We start from the raw sequence: 15,939 nt of genomic DNA, 5'->3' as shown, positions 1-15,939 counted from the left end.
CCAACAGAAGTACAGTTTTTATCTATTACGAATGAAAAAATAACTTGTCCTGTCATTTTCCCTTGAGGATATAGGGTACATCTAGAAATTTCTAACTAAAGGTGAATGTACTTTATCAGTAAAGATGCTAATAAAAATAATTTCCACTTGTTGGCCCTTTCTCTGGGCTAAGCAATTTGTTATATATTTTACATTCATTGTTTTTGTCTATAATCTAACAGTGAGCCCATTAAATTATAACAGGCTTACTACAACTTTATAGATGGGGAAACTGAGGCTCAGAAGGTTAAACAAATAAATAAATAAGACAGTAAGGAAGGAAAGTTGTACTTTTTTTAAAAAGTGTTTTTATTTTTATCTTTGTTATACATGCACGTAATGTAAAACATTCAAAGCATTTTGTTACCAAAAAATAGCAGTTCCTCACCCTTCTCCCTGTATCCATTTCCCCTCCCCAGGGACAACCATTTACAACTCATAGCTATAGCTTATGTTGCTACTTCGTGATTTTTCAGTTTTAGACACATCTATTAATTTTCTACAAAAGCAATGAGGTTTAGGCCTCTTCCCTTCCGTGCTTCTGTCTCCCAAACACTTTAAATAATACACATGCTTTTATACTCTTTTATGTGTAACATATTTAACAAAAATGTCAAGTGAAAATAGGAGAAATAGGGGGTGGCTCCATAGTGCAGTGGTTAGCACGTCTGCTTTTCATGCAGAAGGTCCTGGTTTCACGCCCTAGGTAGAGTCACAGACCATACCCCGGGTACACCAGGCTCCCAGTGCGCTGCCCCCGCAGTGCTCAGGGTCGCCAGGCCCCCGGGTGCATGCTGTGAGCATGTAGGAGGAGACGCCCCGCCTTCAGAGATCCAGTTCTTAAGGGGAAATGGCAACATCATAGGGCAGGGGTGGAAGTGGGGGAGTGGGATTAAAGAGGGGAGAAAAAAAGAAAATAGGAGAAACATATGTAGATTTAAGACTATTTCATTTAGTGAGAGATTTTAAACATTAAATCACAAAACAATAAACTATTAAGTTTTGTTTTAAAAAAGAGAGAGAGCATGTTTGTGTGTGTGAGAGAAAGAAAGAGAGAGACAGAGACAGAGACAGAGAGAGAGTATCTCAAATACTTGGCCGGACAGAGAAGTTATTCCAAGTTTATGTCTACCTGAGTAAGTGACCGTTTTTATTGTCAAATAATTTATAACTGAAAAGATCTTTCACGTATTTCACCCTTGGTACTTTAAGATATGAGAACATATCCATATGTATAAGCTAACGCCATCTCTGTTTTATAAATTAATCACTGTAAATTCTCATTTGATCTAACAAAGAAAGTCACTGGTTATGTCCTGCAAGCCCATTGAAAATCAAGTGGTTTCATTCATGGGAATTCCGTCATGATTTGTCAATTATCCTCTCCCTGCACCAGACCTGAGCGTTTTCCAGAGTTCTATCATTTTTATTTTATGACTCTAAAATGACATTATCAGTTTCTACCAGTTTATTTATCCCTGCCCTAAAAGAATCCACAGTCTAATAGGGGAGATATTCATGAAACACAACATTACACTCCGATGAAATCAGACTCATTTGTGGGAAGAGGTCCAGGGAACACTGTAACCTGAATGAGGCTCAATTCTCTTTCATTCTGAAATCCAAGATATTTGTCACTCATACTGTTGGGAACTACAGGTATAAGACCTTGATTACTTTTGAAATTCCAATAGAGAGAACACTAATTTGATGCTTTCTCCCATGTGAGCCAAACAAGAAAAGAACATCAGACTCCAAGGCTGAGGACCAGAGCGCTTCAGACTGTGAGATGAGCTTGGTGGTAGGAGACCTGCGGACCTGTTTGCACATGGCTGGTTTCACGATAGGCCAAAAAAGGCCAAAAGAGCTGAGTCCTCCCTTGCCCTCAGTCAGGTAGAGTATAGGGCTACCAGCAAAGAAACAGGATTTTTTTGGATGCCTCTGCAGGAAACAGACAGCAGCCAGTCTGCCTTTATAAACTCCCAGCAGAAAGGATATGTTATCTGCAAGAGAAAAGCAATCCAACTGTCATTAATCTTTTCATCTACAACACTAGGATCTAGAAGATAATGAGTCACATATGCTAGGCAAGATAAACCATTCACCTGTCAGTTGTGGGGAAAGAGAAGGAAGAAAAGATGGAAAGGAAAAAGGAAGAGAGGGAAGAAGGAAAAGTATTTGAGGATTATCAAGAATTCATAGAGTCTATCAGTCAGGAACTCAATCCAAAGAAAACATTTGAGGAAAGCTGGTAGTCAGACTACAAAGAAATAACTAGAACCCCAAGATAGAGAAAATGAAGAAGAGAGGAAACTTTGGTAGGCAACGATCTTTGATCTATGCTCTCTTACTATTTTCTCATGCGTGCATGTCTCTCTCTCAGACACACACGTGCACATTAATGCAACATTAATGCAAGTCGATATAGTAAGGCTATGTGGGAATGTATAAAATATAAATGCTAAATATGAGGTCAAAACAGAAGGAACATACCATTAAGGGAAATTATAGTAAACCTAACCTATCTCAGCAAAACCCGAGGGTTGGGAAGGTGGTAGATGAGGAGAAGGGGGAATTAAAATCCTTTCAAAGGCATCACTGAAGGAAGAGAAGAGTGAAAGGATCCTAAATTTCTTATCTTATTGGAGTGGAGAGAAAAGAAGGGGAAGACAGTGTGTGATGGGGTAAATGGTGAATCTTGTTTGGGGAAATATTTGTCTTATTTTTAAATAATAATAGAACTATATGCACTTAATTATTCGAGTGGGAAAAGGGAGGAGAATCACTAATGGAATGGAACAGTACAGATAACTCCTCTGAACAAACTATAACAAGATTAGAAATAATGAAAAGGTGGCCAAAAAACTCCTTGAAATTAAAGGTATAGAAAGGAATGGTGATATTTGGTGAGGAAAAAAGCTATTCTCTCTTGCTGACTCCATTCATTCAGCAAAATTTATTGAAATGAATTCTGAAAAATAGTTTCTTCCTTAGATTTGGTTATGTTTTATCAAACAGTAGTTTATCAAAACAGCTTTAAGTAGTTAAATGGAAATGTCAAACATTGATATATTTTATTTTGTCTTTTTCCTCCAGGATTGGTAACTGGCTTAATGCAGCAATTGAGTGCTTGGAATATTTCCCTGACCAGTTAATAGTTTTGGTTAGTCAGCAGTTAGTGCAAAACAGAAATGAAGAGACAAGATGGAATATAAAGAAGAAGATACTTTTTGATGTCATAGAAAAATATTATAATCAAAAGAGAGAGAGCATGTTAACTGACAAGTATTTTGATATTCATTCAGGAATTATTGAACTTTTAGGTAAGAGAAGATGTTTAAACTTTGTTTTTGCATAACAAAATATTTTTTAAAATACAAGTTGAATAAAATGTTATATATGAGTATTTCATTGTAATATTTTCTTCCGTGGTGTCAAAATACTCCATGGAGTCTTTTCACTTCATTAGTATCACCTGCCATGTAAGTCGCGCTATCAAATGTAAACTAATGTATTATAGGACATTAGTTCTAAGGTCATTATATCACAGAGGCATTCTAAGAAACATATTTTGATATAGTACAGGATTTGAGAACTGAGGTATCTAGAAATATTTTAGATGTATTAACTTGCTGGCCATTTAGCAAAATAAAAATTGAGTGACATAACATCATGTCACCTTTTTAGCTATGTAAGTGACCATATAATTTCTAGTTAAAAACAAAATACTGTTTGATAATGCTGGGTATAATTTTGTAGGTGTTTGGCATATTACATAGAATTATATAGATAACTTCCTGTGTGTTTGAAATATTTCATAATGAAAATTTTGAAGTATGAAAAAGAATCTGCAAACCAAATATAGCATCCGAACATCTCAGTTGACTACAAAATCAGGTAGGAAAAATTGCAGTATGATAACAAAACTGTCGTCCTGAAAGCTCTTGCCAAAGCAGTTTTGCAAACGAAATCATTATTAAAAGTACAGGCAGAACAACTTGTCTGGTTTCTACAGGAATATCACTCTGAACTCTTCAAGCTATCTCTGGCATTTTGTCTAGGAACATTTATTACTAAGCTATTTGTGTCAAGCGAAAAGGTAAATCATTCATTTAATAATTTATTGAGTACCTATAATATGCAAAGTTTGAAGGAATGCTGTCTCCCCCTACCCACTAAAGAGAAGGAAGAGGATATTGATATTTGCAAATTTATTGATTAATTTCTTCAACTCATTTCTGGTGCATTACTATGTGCCAGGCACTGTTCTGGGTGCTTAGAATATACCAGCAAACAAAACACAAAGATGCGAGCTCTTGATGAGTTTATATTCAAGTGAGCCTGACAGACAATAAAAAAAAATACAATCAAGTCAAGTCATATAGTTGGATAGAAGGCAATAAACGCAATAGAAAATAGAAAAAGTGCAAGTTAAGAGGATTTATGGCGCTAGGGTGGGGATGATTGGGACCTTATGGTATTAAACAGGGTGGCCGAGATTGGGTTCAATGAGAAAGGGAAATCTGAGCAAAGACTAGAAAGAGGAGAGTCAAGCTAATGGCTGTGAGGGTGGTAGTAGTGGGCAGAGAGAATGTTCCTAGAGCAGAGGCCCTGGGGGTGATGCATGCCTGGGTGCTGACGGACAGCAAGGAAGTGGTAAGCAGAGGGGAGGTGGTATGAGATGAGGTTCGGGAGGTGGAGGCCCTTGCAGGCCATTGGAGAGACCTTGTTTCTCCTAGGGGTAAAATGGGGAATCACAGAAGGGTTTGATCAGAACAGTGGCCTGATCTAACTGACATTTATAAAGACAATTCTGGCATTTGTGTTGAGAATAGATTGTAGAGAGACAAGGGTAGAAGTAGAAATGAACACCTTTTAGGAGGCTGTTGTAATAATCTGGACAAGGGATGTAGTGAGTTGAAATAGAGGGGTAGCAATAAAGTTAGTAAAATGTGGTCAGATTCTTGATATATTTAGAAAATGTATCAAGAAAAAGATTGTTTTTTAGCCTCACTACTATATTTTAGTTCCAATAGTGATATTTCTCCAAAGCTCTACAAAAAAATTGTTTCCTTCGGTTTTTTGTTTTTTGGTGTTTTTTTTTTTTTTGGCTTAAAAAATGTCTCATGTCATAAGAAACGTTGGTTCAAGTTCTGTAACAGTTCTGATCAACCTTAACTGAAGTTTCTCTTCCAGTATTTCAGAGAAAAATGTGCTACTAAGTATATACAATAGAGGCAGTCCCCCATTTATAAATTTTGAATGAAATTCATATTCTAAAAGCTCATTTTAAGTCAACTGTTAGGTATTCTGTACCTAATTTTTCATCAGAAAATATAGTAGATGAAGGTGGGGGCACCCATGTTATATGAATGTTTAATTCTACAGTCACTAAACCAAAATCCATGTATGTAGTTTACTTGTAAAATGGGTCCCAGATTTCAACTAGGAATTCCAAAAGAACATTTCCTCTTCTCTCACCCTTACCACTTAGCCTCACTACTTTCTTGTCTCTCACCTCGCCTCCTCTTCTGGGTAAATGAGTTCTCTTCTTTCCTACCTATGACCAAGAAATTAGAAAAGATTTTTTCATTTCTTTTACTTCACCGTCGTGTCAGAACCAGCAGGGTCATAAAAAAAACATACCGCTGCAAATTTTGTGGCAGGCCACTTGAGGGAGAAAAGAACTTGACATGAGTTGAAGGAAGTGGGCATGTGGGATTCAGGAAGCAGGGAGAAGCAGCTCTGATGACTGGTTTCTGGAGATTAGGGGATGAGGTATTTCAGAGAGGCTGAGATGGGGGCATTTATGATAGGGGCTCGCAAACATGCCACGTTTTTTTTCCTGTAACAAGGCTTTACCTATGCTGTCTATTGTCTGTCTGGAACATTTTTCTCCCAAATCTTCTTATGGCTCACTCCACATCTATTCAGGCCTCGGCTCAAAATGTTACTCTCTCAGACAGAAGCACTTCCCAACTAAGATGGCTACCCATCTTCTTTACTCTAGCCTATTACTCTGCTTTATGCCTTCTTCATGGTACTTATCACTACTTGAAATTATATTTGCTGATTTTTTAAAATTGTCTTTCTCTCCTATGAAGATGTAAGTTCCAAGAGTTCAGAAACTTGATTTGCTTATCACCTAGAACAGTGCCTGGAACATAGCAATCACTCTGAATTTTTGTTGAATGATAGAATGAATTAATGGGGACAGCTTCATAGCTGGAAATTGGCAGGACAACAGAACTAAAGGAAAGGTAGCCTGGGGTCCAGGATGAAGGAACTATGTTGGCATGAGGTTCAGCATTGGTATGTCTGTAACAATGTTAATGGAGGGATTATTTCCCCAAGACACATGTTGTAATCTGGAACTATCTTTGTGTAACCAAAACTGGAAAAGAGTATCTATTTTAAGATAATAATGTTTTAATGTATTTTATAGCTACTATTTGCATACTGGCCATGAAATTACAATGTAAAATTATTTAGATCAGTGCTATTTGGATCTACAAATAATTTTTATTATTATAGGAGAACATTACACTAATGACTGCTTAACATAGTTTTAGATATGGTACATACTTGGAAGTAGAAAATAGAATTTTAAGAATTCTAAAAAAATTTTCATCACACCTTTTATAAGTCAGAGGTCTTCTGCTATTTGCTGCTTCTCCCATCTGCAGTCCTCTTCCTCTGCTCATTGATCAAAAATATCGAGGTTTTTTTTCTATGTTGGATTCTGGCTATAAAAAAATTTATATTAAGTATTTTTAAATACCTGGGTTTTTTTTTTGGTGTGTGTGTGTGTGTGTTTTTTATAGATACCAGTTACTTTATTGGATCTAGTTAGTAAGAAACTTAAGAAACTTCATCATGGAGAAGATCTAGATGCCATAGCAGGTATTGATTCAGACTTGTTCCATCTTTCTAAGTGACTATTCTAGCCAAGTAAGTTGGAAAGGAGCCAAGGGTAAGTATGTAATAAATATATAATGTTATAAAAGATAGTTACATTAAGGTTATTTTTTTAACATTGCCAGAGCAAGTTTTTTTTCTAGATTTTTTTTTTGAAAGTCCTTTGTTTGCTTCCTTTTCTTATAAAAAGATGAAAACCATCTATCATTGCTGCTCCCAAGTCTCACCTCCCTTTCTGCTTTTTACCCAACGCCTGCCTCATTGCTCCTGTACTCACTGTTGTCTTTTTTTTGTGACTCTCTCAGATTCTTTCTCTTGTCATTCTTTCTTCCCTTCCCTCCTCTTTTTTAGGAAATGACCAAGTTTTATAGAGGAAGAGCCTGATCTCCCCTACCTGCAGTTGAATAGACTCCATGGTTCTTTTTACTCAGTGTCTTGTGGTGATTGATCTGATTCCTGAACTTAGAATTTCTTTAAACTGTGATCCATTTCCCTTGACAAAGTAGGAGACCATATTTTCTGAGGAGTGGTAAGGGGACCCTTAAATGGATGACATGAATGAGAAGGAGGGAATAGTTTGAAATAGGTGGTTAGGGGAATGGGAAAAGCAGTTGAAAAAAGACAAGTAAATGGATTGATGAGTAATTTCTGAGCACCCGGATGAAGTGAATTATAAATTGTAGTGGTGCCAATTTGGACATTATTTTTCTTTTTCTCAGCAGCACTTATTTACTTGAATGTCGGAGTGGAAAAGATAGATTCAAGCATTGATTAAGAGAGCTGAGATTTTGCTTTGTCAGGTGTTGCAAAAAGATTGGAGTGCAAAAGAATTGAGGACACATGTTAGTGAGAAAATGGTTCAGATGTTCAGATATGTGTCTGGATGGGAAAGAAGAGATGATGAACAAAGAAAAGTGGCACATCAGGGTTTGATGTTCTGAGATTGACTAGAGTTGTGCCATAGCTAAAGGCAGTTCGACATAGTGGTTAAGACTCCAAACCCTGGTAGTGGACAATCCTAGATCCAGATCCTAGCTCAGTCAATTGCTAGCCATGTGGCCCAAGCTTTCATTTCTTTATCAGTAAGATTGGCCTGATAATAATAATACCTACACCTTAGGATACTGAAGATTTCATGACAAAAAGTACAAGAAGTTTGGCAGATATTAAGTACTGATTATAAGCTATTATTATTTGAAGGATAGTAGATTCTGAATAGGTCATTGGGTGCAGGAGTTTTAAGTTTTCAGAAGCAGTATAATTCCAGGGTATTACATAGATGTGTTTAAGTGAAGGCCATTATAGTGAAAATAGGCAAAACCCCAATTATTAATGAGCTTTAGGATTTCAAAGGTTACTCTGATTGAATTGCTTTGGTGTGTATGGAGGCTAAGATGTCTTCATCTATAGATAAGCATGGAGAGAGGCTTGGTTGACTCTACACGCTAAGATAGGTCACAGAGTATTGCTCATGTTCATGAAATGGTGTTTATGTTTTGAACATGCCTCTAATGGGGTACAGAGCACACTACCCCCAAATATGGTACTTGGCATATTGAATATTTTAAGCGGAAGGAGTGAGAAAATGGCAGAAGCAGGCAGATCACTCTGACCTTCCCCCATTGCCCTTCTTGCCTGAAACAGGCGATAAAACCCACATGTGAGAGGTCCTCTCCCTGTACCCAGAGGAGCAGCCTTATCTCCAAAGACAAAAGGACTCTGAGAAGAATCCAAACAAACAGGCCTTGCTGTTTCCTCCAGTTTATTACCTCAGACTCCATAACCTATCATATTCCTCCACGACTGTGCACTCATCAAACCCAGCATAAAAATACAGTTTCTTTGGGTATTTCTTTCCTTATGAAGGCTCCTAGGTCACATAAAATTTATATTTTTAAATAAATCTGTATGTTTTTCTCCTGTTAATCTTGCTTTTTCATTTTATCTTTCAGACCCAGCCAGGGACCCAAAGAGGGTGAAGGAAAACTTTTCCTCTCCTACACCTCCAATTTATTAGCTATGTCTCTTAAATTCCTTCTGTATTTCTCTTGAAACTGGGATAGTGGTTTCTCACTTCTAGTTCACAGAGTTATTTTGGAGATTAAGAAAAAAAAACAACGTATGTAAAATAATATAGTGTTTTGCTAAAGTACACAGTGCTTGGAAAGAAAAAGTATTATTACTCTGAAGCAAAGAAAATATGAGTATAAGTATTATCACCTACCATACTTTGGGAAAAAATAAGTCTAGCATAAGGACAGTTTGGATAAGTACATTTTTATTTTGTTATTTTTTTTAACTTGCTTTTCCAATTGTACTTTTTTTTTTAAGGCTTCACATTTTGCCAATGCTTGACATACAAAGAATTTGAAAAACAAAAGGAAAGGACAATTCAATATCTTCATCAGTTGGCTCTTGAGATTAATGGTAACCCCGGCATCTCTTTCAAACAAAAAAAGAGATTAATTAAGGAATTTAAAAAACACCATCCAGAAGCTTCGTGTTAACATTTCTGGGGTAAAAACCTACCATTTGTAAATATAAAGAACTCTCTGGTGATTTTCTCAAACTACCATACTTACACGTTAGGAACAGGCTAGCCTGAAAACATTATAACTGGAATCATGCTTAAAATATGTTAAGGAAGGTGGTCAAAAGGTATAAACTTCCAATTATAAAATAAATAGTCTTGGGGAGGTAATGTATAGCATGGCAACTATAGTTAATCATAATACTATATTGTATATTTGTAAGCTGCTAAGAGAGATCTTTAAAAAAAATTTAAGTTTTTAACTTTAGAAGGGAATACAAGTTAAGTTCATGTATGCTGATTTACTTATTACGCTGCTAAAATCATATATTAAATGTGCTGCTATTGTTAGGGATCTGGTACATTTAGTATCTTTAGAATTCCTTTTTTTCCACAGAAAAAGAACATCTCATGAGTTCTCTGAAGAACACATGCATTTTCCTTAGTATGTATTATTTTTAAGCTATCTCCCTTAGGCCACTATAACTTAAACACTGTGAACCATCTAAATAGGGTAAGACTTATAAAGTAGAAGATTTTTAAAAGCTACAAATTTAAAATTCATGAGTATCTAAAACTATGATATTGTCTTCTCCCTCTAATTCTTATTTAGTCCATATTTTATGGTTTTCTTCTGCTGGTTTTCTTCTTCCTCGCCTCCCTCTCTTCCTTCCTTCAAATTAGTTATTTCATTTGATGCATTATTTTCTCAATGTGACATAGGTTGAAGATTCAATCTCTATTGAAAGTTACATAGAAATACATTCCTTTGTGGTCTTACTTTATGCCTTGATCACAGTGAAAGAGAAACATATATCATAAAATATGTATTGAGCTGTCATCGATTTTATCTTTTTGTATAAAAATCATTTTTCTTGAATTTGAATGCTTAGAGTCAAAGTTCTTGATTAAGATCTATGAAAAGGTTTCAGAGGCGAAAATACAATGTACTTTCTGAAATTGTATGCAATTTTTTGTGTATATGTATTTACGGCATTTTTCTGGGGAGAGGATTCATAGCTTTTACCAGATTTTCAAAGGGCATTGTGACCCAAGCTCATTAAGAACCACTGGGTTAGAGAATCAACACCATTGATTTGGCTTCAGAGAGACATACCGAAGGCCTTTGCTGATGTATATACATATATTTTTTCCAAAATTGCTTTTACTTTGTGGATAAACTATTAGTCTAAATGTTCAGATGTTATGTTTAAATAAGGGAATTAGCTAGATGAATTCTAAGTTCTGGCCCATTTAAACAAAACAAAAACACAGTAAAAAATTCTATGATACTAGAAGGTGTAACTGTCCTAATCTGTATATGGTTATTTCCAGTTTGGGAGGAAATCGATATACCTTCTATAGAAGACTTGAGAGGGTGATTCTAGAGAGACCGGGAAAATACTGGAAACATGCAGCCAAACCCTCTTAATTGGAGGGGGTACAGGAGAGAGTCTCCTTATTAGGAAGACTTAGGAACATTTCCATTTCAATGTTGTGTGAGTCAGGTGGGGAACTGCTCACCATCACCATGAATAGCTGGCACTTTGAGAAATATATTAACGATCTTATCATATCCTTGGATCTGCTGCTCAGATCATATATAACCTTCAGTAAATATCTTTCTTCTGAGCCTCAGTTTTGTTTTTAATCTCTAGAATAAAAACATACACGCATGGATTTTTATTTAAAGATTAGACCAGAAATATCAAAGATATGCATGAGAGTATGATATGGTAAGAAACAAGAGTATGGGCTCTGGAGTCAGATACCTGGATTTACTACTTGACAGACTTGGGTTCAGAAGGGAAAATGTTAGCAAGTGAGTGCTCTAGATAGATTAAGGTAAAATCCTATTTAGAAATAGAATTTCTAGAAGTTAGTCATTCATGAATGTTTAAATGTTTTATTATTTAAATTGAATGAATCTCCTGTAACTCTTTTATTCCCTAATGGGGTTCATTTTGAGCAACATATTACTATCAATGATTTCTAATGAATGTGTTTGAAGGTTCTGAAGCATTAATTCCTAAAGAAAAATTCCTAACCCAGCAGTGCCCCTCCACCTAGTGACAGCTCCATAAATTACAGTTATTAGGCTTAAAAAGAATTCCCAAGGGTCTTGTCATTCAATTTTAGCCTAAACCTTTTTGAGGGACTTACATGCAAAGTATTTTTTTCCCTGTATAAATAAAATCCAGCTCCGATCACTGTAAAGCTTACCTCTTGTAGGAATATCCAGTAAATTTCTATGAGAATCCACAGCCTGATTCATAGTACTTAAGTCTCTGCTTAAACTTACATTACACACATTCCTAAGTACTATCCAAGGTAAGTGAGATTTTCTAACTCAAGCAAATAAATGTTGAGACAAAACCTTTCTCTCATAATTGACATAATATTCAAGATTGAAAGCCATTCCTGACACCTTTTTTCTGGAAATCTTTCCTCCCTGTACGCTCTACAGGTGGATTTGGGAGTGCTTTTACTATGCGATCGCCATGTGCTAGAAAAATTTTGAACATAAAAGCCAAAAAGTTGGTGTTCCAGCTCCAGCTCTGTCACTTAACTATGTGATCAGTGACACTATTAGGCAACTTTGTCCTTTAATTGATTCATTCATTGTGTATAATTCAATATTTGATGTATGGCCAGCACTCCAGTTCTGGCTAGTGCCAGCCATATTATGCAGAACCACCTGTAAATTAGGTCTAAATTTTTTCTCTTTGGTATTAAGGAACCTCCATGAGGTCACATATGTGAGTTGAGGGAAAGGTTAACACTGCACTAAGAGCAAATGCTGTGTGTGCAAACTCATGCAATAAACTTGTCCAATCTGAGTCCAATCTTATATATTCTACTTCCACTTGATGATGGTAGCTACTGTGTGCATGCTTTAACTGGCAGATGTTTTTGATTCCAGGGAGCAGAACTGAGAGCAGCATTTCTGGTTGTACATTTTACATGATGATATGGCTAGAGATAAGGGCTAGTGGTCTGACTAGAGTAGGGGTTCCCAACCCCCGGGCCATTGACCAATACTGTTCCATGGCCTGTTAGGAACCAGGCCGCACAGCAGGAATTGAGCAGTGGGCGAGCAAAGGAAGCTTCATCTGTATTTGCAGCCGCTCCCCAGCGCTAGCCTCACTGCCTCAGCTCCACCTCAGATCATCAGGCATTAGATTCTCAGGAGCACCGGTCCCCGGTGACAAAAAGGTTGGGGATCGCTGGACTGGAAGATCAGAGACTTGAAAACTAAAGACAAGAAACCCGGGGACTAGAAGCTTTAGGAAAGTACATGAATGGTCATCTCAGAATAGGCCCCAAGTGTGAGGATATTTGTGTCCAGTGTAAAAGCTCATTAAAGGCCTCTACTGTAGGGAAGACTCTAGATGGACAACATAGCCTATTCGGTATATATTAGCCACTTTCTCCAGCCATCCCAGTGCTTCTCAACTTACATTCTGGGAAAATTCCCTCAGCTTTTTTGTTTTTCAGTCTTTAGTAGTATCTGTTCTGCTATTCAACCCATCAATTAAGCATACCTAATCTTATTTTTAATTTCTAAGATCTATCTTTGTTATAACAACCTGTTCTTGTAATAGATGCAGTTACCTCATCAGTCTCTTATAGATTACTTATGAAGTTTCTTTTACTTATTTTATTCCCTTAGGGGTTAATTTTTGTTTCTTGGATTTGGTGCCTCTCTGCTGATTAAGTACTCCTCTGATGTTTAATACATGGGCGACTGTTTTTTTTCATTTATGAATTCCTCTTTACCTGCTGATGAATCTAAGTTCTAATTATGGTGCCTTTCCTCAGCAGGAGGAAAGTGTACTAAGTTCTCTAGGGCCCTGCCCAGTCAGAATTCCAATGAAGTCTGAACTCTTTTTTAGCCAAAGATCAGTGTCACCAATCAGCCGTTCCCTTAATTTTTGTTTTATTCTGATGCTTAGTGGACAACTCTTAAACTTCTATTCTTACCCCTGAGCCTCAATTCTAAGAAAAGGAGTAGTACTCAGCTGATTCCGATTCATTCATTCAATGGCTTGCCCATGATCCACTTTGTATTTGCCCTGAATTAAAATTACCGCTGGACTTGTTCTTATGTCTTCAGTAGTTTTCTCCTGTCCTGATGCAGGACAAGGTTTTTCTTGTTCTTTTTTCTCGAACAACTTAACCCAATTTGTTTTCCATCTTTTAGAAATTACTCCGCATTTGTTCATTGAGGGGACCCATTTGTTTCCTAGTATCACTTAAGGATCTACTCTTCTATCGAAATATGTCAACTATTTCATGCACACAGTAAAGTACAGATTTTAATATGAACATCCATGTGTCCACCACCCACCTTAAAAAATAATATATCTCAAATAGCACTGAAGTGTTCCCTGTACATTCCTCCCTGATCCCATTTACCTCTCTCCCTTTTCCAACAGAAATGTTTAAAGGGATCTGGCAAAAGTAAAGAAAGTAGGTGAACATGATCCGTTTGCTGTCAAGCCAATCACCATTGAATTAAAAATTTCAAAACCAAGACAGAAAAGTGTTTGACAGGACTGTTCTCTTGATTACTCATTGCTGTAAATCCTAATCCTCTACTGTCTCAAAGTGTATATTATGTATGGCCAACACTGGAACATTTTATTTCCATGCATGCTAATTGCAATAAAAATTATAAACTCAAATGAGATTTACTAGAAGTAGTAAAATCATCAATATTTTTCCAAAACAACAGATATCTTTAATGCATCCTCTTGGACATTAGAGCTTATGTTAAATGTTCTCTTTGAAGTTGACTTACTGTAGTGTTAAAACATTATCTCTAGCAATAAAGTTTCAAAATTACATAGGTGTTGAAATGCATGGGAGCTATGATACTAAAGATAAAGGATTAGGGTCTATGTTCATTAATTTCAGAAACGAATTTTTAGTGTCTCAAAAAATGAGAACTATGTGACTTACACTGCACACAGAAATTGCAGTTTATTGTAGTAAAGATGTGAACACACACCCATCATTCTCAGCAGAACAGAAGACTTCAGGCTAGGTCATGGTTGAGGAATGCAGTTTTGTACTTGTTCCTCAGAGGGAAAACATGCTGGTTGGTGATGATAGTACTCTGCCTGTCCAAGATAAGGTCCTAATAAGTCAAGGAAAGCCCTTTAAATGGGGGTTCACCTTTTTACCTCCAAGCATATCACCTTGAAATTTTAGCACTGTTACACTGTTATGGTTGCACAAACTTCTTTTATGCCACCAGCACCTTTTTGCTACATTGTCCACAGATTTTTCTGCTACTAACTGGGTATCACACGAACACAATCAATTTGCAACTCTGTAATGATAACCAGCCTTGGTCTAGAAAGAACTGACCAGGTCCTAACTCAGTATAATCCAAATATAATTGTAGTAGACAGCTCCTTCACCCTGGCTAGCATCTCTCTCTTCACCTTGATTTTCTTTTGAGAAACCTTCTAGTCTACCTTAGTAGACTTTCAAAGTTCATGAAGCCACAGAGTAGGCACATGATCCTAACCAGGTTAAGGAGACTGGTAGGAATTTGATTCATGAGCATAATAACATGAGAATATACAGAAGCTGAGATATTTTGGTGGCAAGGCCCTATAAGGATTGTCCCTCAGTTTCTATAACCTAGACTCCTGAGGTTATTTGGTTTTTTTTCCTCCTTAGACTCTTACAGCTTTTTCTTAGATTTTATGAGCGATCCTCTGTCCTGCTGATGAATTTTGTTTTGCTTAGACTAGCCCAAATAAGTTTCTACTCCTTGCAACCAAAGTAGCCTACCTGCTCCACTCATTAAGGTCACTGATAGCTGTTTCCTTAAATTGGAAAGGCTTTAACCCCTTGATATGTGTATTGTGGATTATATAAAAGAGTTTTAAAACACTAACATTTGTATCCAGAGTTTTTGAACAACCCATGTTAACTTTAAATTTTCTTTCAACCTAAAAAATGGTACAGAATTTTTATGAGTGAAATAATAAATTTCTGCCAACACAGTAGTGACCATAAACACTTTATTATTATTTTATTATTTATGCCTACAGCACCTGGTCTTCCTAGGTGACGGTCTCCCATCCAAGTACTAACCAGGCCCGACCCTGCTTATTAGCTTCTGGGATCAGACATCAGGCTTGTTCTAGGTGGCACGGCCGTAGACCATGGACCATAGCTCCACTGGGGCGTAAACCCAGGACCTTCTGCATGTAAAGCAAACGTGCTAACTGCTACACCATGGAACTACGTCCCCAAAACACATTAGTAAATTAATTGGCTTTAGTCTCCACTTTTTCAGACTTACTCTAAGTAAAAAATAAACATTTAAACACCCATAAGATTAGTCTTTCCAACTTTTGTATGTACAAATAAAAAATGAAATCTTTAAAATAAAAAGAGAAAGAAATCATATCAATCTGAAAACACTTTGG

This window comes from Pteropus vampyrus, unplaced genomic scaffold (assembly GCF_000151845.1).
Source record: "Pteropus vampyrus isolate Shadow unplaced genomic scaffold, Pvam_2.0 Scaffold16, whole genome shotgun sequence".
NCBI lineage: Eukaryota > Metazoa > Chordata > Mammalia > Chiroptera > Pteropodidae > Pteropus > Pteropus vampyrus.
This window is presented reverse-complemented; position numbering follows the sequence as displayed.